General features: G+C 49.8%; 1 protein-coding gene across 3 annotated transcripts in view; it reads left to right on the top strand.

Annotated features, from left to right (window-relative positions):
- The first annotated feature begins 536 nt into the window (after positions 1-536).
- The window catches only part of LOC116850823 (insulin-like receptor), a 79,597-nt gene continuing 72,860 nt past the window's right edge, over positions 537-7,273 (top strand). The window contains exon 1 of one of the 3 annotated variants that reach the window (XM_032829549.1): positions 537-1,335. The gene's annotated coding sequence lies outside the window, so the exon portion shown is untranslated. Of the gene's footprint in view, positions 1,336-2,215; positions 2,515-3,994; positions 4,188-7,273 lie in introns of those variants that run through there. The other 2 variants (XM_032829541.1, XM_032829557.1) reach the window with 2 other exon arrangements.

The following is a 7,273-nucleotide window of genomic DNA, read 5'->3' as shown; positions in this document are numbered from 1 at the left end:
GTCGAAGAGCCAATCAGAGATTATCCACCAGTGTTCAAATTCAAACCAAACAAATCTATTGGCCGTCGATCTATCGTATGTTGCGAATAGTTCTACAAGGAAAAGTGTACGTGACGTTACAGCATCTCTTGCAGTCCGTCGATAATGGATTTCGCGCGCGGACGAACGTCGGGAATGTCGAATCTAACGACGGGTGATCGTTTTGGCGTATCCATCAGCTCGGGGAAGCACGATTGAACACGGTGATCTACGCTGCTCTTCTACCGGTGCGTGTCGCGATCTGTCGGGAATAGCGCCATAAGTGTAAAGTGAAGTGTGAGTACGTGACGTTCGCAGCATCTCTTGATAATCCGCCAAGAGTGAATTCCGCGCGCGAACGAGCATTTCCCGGTGCTTACATTACAATTCTTCTAGTCAGAGCTTTGATACCGGGTAATCCGTCGTGCGTAATCGGAAAGAAACGCACGGGAGTGAGAGAAAAGATGCTTCATGATCTCATTCGTGTAGTTTCTCTCTCACTCCCGCTCGCTTCTCCCTTATTACATATAGCGGCTCGAAGAGCCAATCAGAAATCATCTATCTGTGTTCAAATTCAAACTAGAAGAATTCTATTAGCTATCCGTGCATTTCGCGAGTGCTACAAGGAAAATAAGGTACGCGTACGTGACGTTATAACATCTCTTGATAATCCGCCGACGATAAATTTCGCGCGCGAGGACGAGCGTCGGGAGCGTCGAATCTAATGACGATCGTTTTGGCGTATTTGTCGGCTCGGGGGAGCACGATTGAACGCGGTGACCTTCGGTGCTCTTCACCGTTGCGTGTCGCGAGCTGTCGAGAACGGCGCCATAACGACGAAGTATAGTACGTGACGTTGGCAGCGTCCCTTGGTAAGCCGGCGGGGGATTGAATTCTGCGCGCGGACGAGCCCCAGGGGTGTTGAATCTGTGTGACAGGCGATCGTTTCGGCGTATCTATCGACCATGCGATGCCCGATTGAATGCGAAGTCCGTGCTCGCTATTAGTGCGTGTCACGACCTGTCGCGAACAGCGCTGCAACGAGAAAGTGAAGTGCGCGTACGATGAAAAAGTGAAATGATAGAATCCCGTAGCAATCCACCGAGAGTGAACTCCACGCTGCAAACCAGCGATCGTCCGTTGGCCCGTACGAGCGCAAAAAACGCGATGTTTTGGATATGCACAGCCACTGTCGTCCATCCTTTTCCTATGAAACCGCGGCGCAGTTCCAGGAATAAGGAGTGGAAATATTTCTTCCTGACGAACTTTCTGGCAACTGCTTCTGGGAACGATGCCCGAGATATCCTACGTGCTTCGGTGAGTACCACGTCTTTTGTTGGCATTATTATTACATATCGTATCAAGTTCGTTGCTATCTCGGACGAAATACTATTAATTAATGATCGTCCAGTCGTCATCTAATTACATTTGTGGCAATTGTAAACATATGTAGCTTCTCATTAACGATACGTAATATTATCGCGCCGTATAAGGTAACAGCCCTAATTATGGTTCATTCAAGATTAGAATCAGTTTTATTTTTTATATAAATATGCCGATGAAAAAAAATATTAAAAGGAACTCTGTGTTAATGATTTTAAAACATTATATTTTTTACGTCAAATCAAGTAATTTTAGGTGAAGAAAGAGTCGGCCAATAGTAAATAATGTTCTTTAGATTTTTCCTAAATATTAACAATGTTTATGAAGATAACCATAGAACTTCATTGTAAAAGAACTAAAGAAATTTGTTCGCGTTTTTATTATGTTTTTATTATGTTCGCGTTTTTTAATATGTATTAAAAATTTGACCCGAAAAATTGGGACAGTCACTTTATCCGCATATATGCTGCGAAATGAATGAATGATAAATCATATTGTTAACATTGCGTAACGTATCAACCGTCCAAAATATTAGCAGTCAGATAAAATCATGCGAGAAAGTGTCGATTTTATTAATATCATCTCGGAGTATGTTCTACTTAACGCTCGCAACGACGCGAGCGTTAAGTGGAACGCGCCCTCGGAGGTGAACCAACGAAACTTACCGACCGCGATTGAGCGCGCGTACTCACGTTTCCAGCGTCAGATGGCGCTCGCGTCCCGTTCCGCGAGCGCAGCGGCGTCTCCGGATTGACCCGAGTTTGCAGCGCGGCGCGGCGTATCGTTCGGCGGTCGGTGTGTATAATCGCCCGAGTCGATCAGTAACAGCTGACCCGTTGGTCGGTACGTTGTCGTTCCTTACTCGTGAAAGCGAGCCACTCTGTGCCCGCGTCCGAGGGTAGAGTGCCGTGTTCGGCTGCGCGCACATGCGTGTGTTAGTGCGTGCGCTTTGTGTGCGTCCCGGAAGAGACTGAGGCGAGTGGTATGCCGGTCACAGCAGCAGCCGCCGTCGCCGTCCGTCCGTCTGTCCATCCATCCGTCGTGAGCCGCTTCTGTGTGACGAGAGACGACGAATGTTCACGTGCGCACGTCGCGACAGGCACGTCGTGCGAGGTGAGCGATCTCACATTCGACGTCGAGACGCGCTTCGTCAAAAAGGCCGCGCTTGTTTTTACGTTGCAGAATATCGGTCGCGCGCGTTCCTTCCGCGCTACTGCATCTTCGTGAGAGCGAGACAGAAGCGAGCAAACAAACGCGCCAGCGAGCGCTCGTCGACATGCTCCCGTGTTAGCGTCGGAAACATAGCGAAACGTAATTTTCGGTGACGCCGAGAGCGGACGGCAGCCGACCGAGCGCGACTCGAAAGAGGCGCGATATATATATATATATATGTGCACTAGATAAATGTGTATATAGGCGCGCGTATATATACGCGTAACGAGGCGCACGAGAGCAGAGACATGGGAAGAGAAACGGGGGAGGGGAAACCGAGCGAATGAGGTGGAAGCAGGACGACACGTAGGGACGCCGTTGCCGAGACTCGCCCGAGACTCGTGGTCGAGAACGCACGTGGGCAGAGGCGCGACCGACGACATAGTCGCCATGTGTATATATATATATATATATATATAATATATATATATATATGTCTCTGCTCCGCTGAAACGACATACAACACCGTCTTCTACACATACATGTGAACTTTCGCACGAGTGCCGCGCGGACGATCGATGCGCGTTGCATCGGCGAGCCATCGTCATCGGGAAACGAGAAAGGAGCAATGTCCCCGGCACTTATAGGCGGGATCTTGAGCGCGCGTCGTGGTCTCGCACCGCGTCTCGCATCGAGAGAGAGCGAGCGTTTTCTCGCACAAGCGACAAACGCCCGCCATCGGGTAGTGCGCGTTTGCGTGAAGGCGCTTTTCGCTTCTACCCTCTGGTCGCTTCAGGCGCGTGACGTAATCCATTCAAGCGCTTACTACGCAATACACAAGACATGGTCGTGTCTGCTCCCTTCTCCTCTCTTCGTCCATCCCACTCGCTCTGCCGTTTTCTCTCTTGCGCGCTTCGTCGCGCCCGCTCAATGCCTGCGACCTCTTTCGCTCCCCACCAACCCCTTCATCGTCGCCGCGCCGCGTCGCGTCGCGGCGCGCCCTCCTTCTATGTTTTGATCGCTCGCCGCCGGCGCGTAGGGTGCTCTCTTGGCGAAAGAGAGCGATTGGTGAGGCACGATCGACGGAAAAAGCGCGACGCACTCGTAGCTTTTCCGATTCACGTAGGACGCTGCCGCCGCTGCAGAGTCCTCTCATTGCGTGCTCGCCGAAAGGTCGGGCTTTCCAGCTTCCTCTTCCCTCCCCTCCCTCCTACGTTCGGCAGCTCGCATTTGACGCGCGGGCCCGATTCGGAGTTTCGTGTGTGTAACCGACCGACGTATCAAGCTCTTTTTCGCGTGTCACGTAAACGCCAAGTGCGGGGAATCCTACACCCACGCTCTCGTGCGCCGCGCTGAATGCGGCCGAAGGAGCCCACAAGGTTGGTACTCTCTCTCTCTCTCTCTCTCTCTCTCTCTCCCCCCCGCCCCCCTCTTACCACACGCACGCACTCGCCGAGACGTCGTCGTCTATCGTTCTCGCTAACTTGTGGCCGTCTGACTGACACCCGGCCACTTCGTGAAGGACTTTATTTACCGTGCAACTTCCAGCCGCAGATTTACGCACTTGTCATTATGTAACGTGAGAATTATGTTCAATGCCAAGGAGAGTGGTGTGCCGACGAGACGGAGACCAGGTAGCTAGCTTTAACGTTCACCGCGAAGCACGACGGCGTGGATAAGTGTCCCTGAGTATCCCGTGTGCCGCCCTTCTGCATTCTTCTCCCTTCTCTCTTTCTTTCTCTCTCTCATTCTCACTTCACCGCGCTCTCCTTTCTTTCAATCTCCCTCGCGCGAACCCCGTTTCGGTCGGATCCTCATAAAGACGACGACGACGACGACGACGATGGTGTAGGAGTGCGTCCAGCAAGATCAATCGACCGAAGGTGTGCTGCCGCGTGAGATGTGCGACGCAGTAGTTTGTGTACGTCGCGCGCAGCGCGCGGCTCCGTCGTCCTAAAGTGCGGGACGCGTGTGAAAACGTGGCGGCGTCCTCGGTTGTTTACATTTACGCAGCCATCATTTCGCGGCGACGATTCGATCGACCTGTGTTGTGTATGTGTACTTCAAAAGACCGCACGTGAATCAGTACGTCATAAATAGCGCTCTCGGTGGGCGAGCTCTCTGTCCTCTCCTCCACGAGAGAGCCAGTCTTCGCGTTTCGTCGTTACGCGCGTCGCGTGACTTGTCATTTGGAAAAGTAGACGACGATGATCGGTAATCGATGTCCGGGAGTGTTATATCTTATCTAGCTCAATCGCGAAGGTGAGAGCCGTTTCGGATACGCGTCAAACGCGGCCCGTGTTATTGCGCAACATCGCAACTGCCTCTTTAGCGCGAGCAGAGTTCGACTCTGCACGTCCGATAAGACGGGACGACACTCTTTCCGTAAGATTTGATCCGTGAGTCCCTCTCGGGTACTCCGCGTGCGGATCAGATCGCAGGTGTTCGCGAATGAAAGCGCAATTCAGCGTTGCGATCGTAAATAACAGTTCGGATTAATGACGTCGCTGCGTGGTGCACGCTACCTGACAGACGAACCAGGGCGCGATTTCCGCCTGCAGTGTGCCTTTGTAAAAAGCGATATCGAGCGTGTTACGGCGGAGCCCCGCGGCGGGATAAATGAACGGGCAAGACGATACTTTTGCGCGGCATCGCGTAAGGTCGCCGTGCCTCTACCCCATCGCGCGGCGTTGATTCGGCGTTGCATCCGCGTGACGAGTTCCTCCGGCTAAGTTCATCTTGTCTGCATCATTATATCTTTATCGTTCATTATGTGCCAAAGGAAGACACAATGATGCCTTCAGTACAAACGAATGCACCGAGCCTTTGCATGCGAGCGACGGCGGGAAGCGAAAAGCTCATCTTTTCCGCTGAAACGAAAGTCGCGAGCATTTCCGCAAGATAACGCTAAAATAAGTATGAGCAAATGCCGTGTCGCGGAAAAGCTGAAACTCGCGTACGTAACGCCAGATGAGTTTTTATTCGCGACACACGGACTGTGCGCATTGAACGGCAAATCTGAACTGAAAACGCTGCGGACGTTTCTCGTCGAATGCAATTCTTATTTTTCTTTCTCTCTCGTTCTCTCTCTTTCTCTTCTCGCATTTCCGCATCTACATGTATCCATTTTAACAATCAACATAAAACGCGATACTGCATAATGATCGTGGAATAAGCAGGAAATTATAGCCGGCTCTCAGTGCGTGCTTTTACATATTTTACACACGAAACCGTTAGCTTCTTAGAAACAATCGATCGTTCGTAACGCCACGAATAGGTCAAAGAGCGAGAGATCACTTAGCATAATCGCTAATATATTCCCGGCAATATCATTTGGCAAATGTCGTAATTGCATTTCAACGTGCGCGGCTTCGCAAGCTTGTTTTCCTCTTCTTCTAACTGCTTGGAAAACAGGTGTCCCCTCCCTTTAATGTTTATGATGTGCGCTGTCCTGTTTCCAACTTATCGAGAGGGTCATCAATAATTCATGCCGTTTGGCATACAAAATGCAACGTGCGAATGCATTTCCGCGGCATCACAAATTTCGGCCGGAAAGTATCAATACGATGTCGCGGTGTATTGATTTCGGCGATTCCGACGGCATACTCGCGCAAAAATCGGCCAGACAAACGACTCTCGTAATTAAGAACGATACCTGGGCCCTTATTCTTGAAATAGTTGCGTATACGTAAGTTTTACTGCGCAGATTTAATCATACCATAAAATAGCTGCGCAATGAAAATTACGTATACGTAAAAATTTCAAGAATAGGGGCCCTGGAGTCGGATTCTCGAAAATATCTCGCATACGACATTTAGTGAAAAGCTATAGTTCATGTTACGTACTATAGCTTTTCACTAAATGTCGTATGCGAGATATTTTCGAGAATCTGGCCCCCGATTCGCGTATATTCACACGGGCGTGACAGGTTATATCCGACAGGTGTGCAGCAGATTAAAAGCAAGCCACTGCACTGCTTCCGGAACGTTACATACACACTGAGAAAGAAATACTTGCAAATTTATTTATAGAAATACAAAGTTCACACATTCGCAGAAATACATTTTGTTATTTCATGAAAATAAACTTTATTTCGCAGAAAAATATTTATTTCACAACAATAAACTTCATCTCACGGAGGAACATTTTTCATATCCTACAAATAAACATTCAAGTGTGCTTTCTCAGTGTAAGAGGCAGAAGTCGCGCGTTGGTTCGTTAATCAAATCGATCGTGTCAATGTAACGAAATTTTTTGCTCCGCGTACAATAAAACTGAATCCTCTCGCTCGAAACGGCATCATCTCGATCCGATGCTCGACGGGACGAATCTCGCGGAAATCTCAACGGTAGAATAAAGCGCGATGCGCGTTTTGCCGGGTGTGTGCACAGCCGCGCGTCGCCGATAATATTTTTCCGGGATATATTCAGCACGACACGTCGGGGAGCTATCGGACGGACGCGTTCTCGCGAATTCGAAGAGTAAATGTCCATTAATTACATGTTGCATAACGCGTTGAAATCGACCGCGATAAATGCGCGACTAGGTTTATTAACGAAATTCGAAACTAATCCGCCGTGCCGAAGCTGCGACGTGAATACACGAGACTTTGAAGCATTGATATCATCGAACTCGGACAATGTCGTCGGCTACAACATTAACACGACATTAATAGGGCGCTCGCTTGCTCTCTCTCTCTCTCTCTCTCCCCCCCCCCCCT

Source organism: Odontomachus brunneus, unplaced genomic scaffold (assembly GCF_010583005.1).
Source record: "Odontomachus brunneus isolate Ranch 3 - 2012 unplaced genomic scaffold, Obru_v1 Obru_scaffold_006, whole genome shotgun sequence".
Lineage (NCBI taxonomy): Eukaryota > Metazoa > Arthropoda > Insecta > Hymenoptera > Formicidae > Odontomachus > Odontomachus brunneus.
The sequence above is the reverse complement of the archived record's forward strand: the minus strand, read 5'-3'. Positions and strand labels throughout refer to the sequence as shown.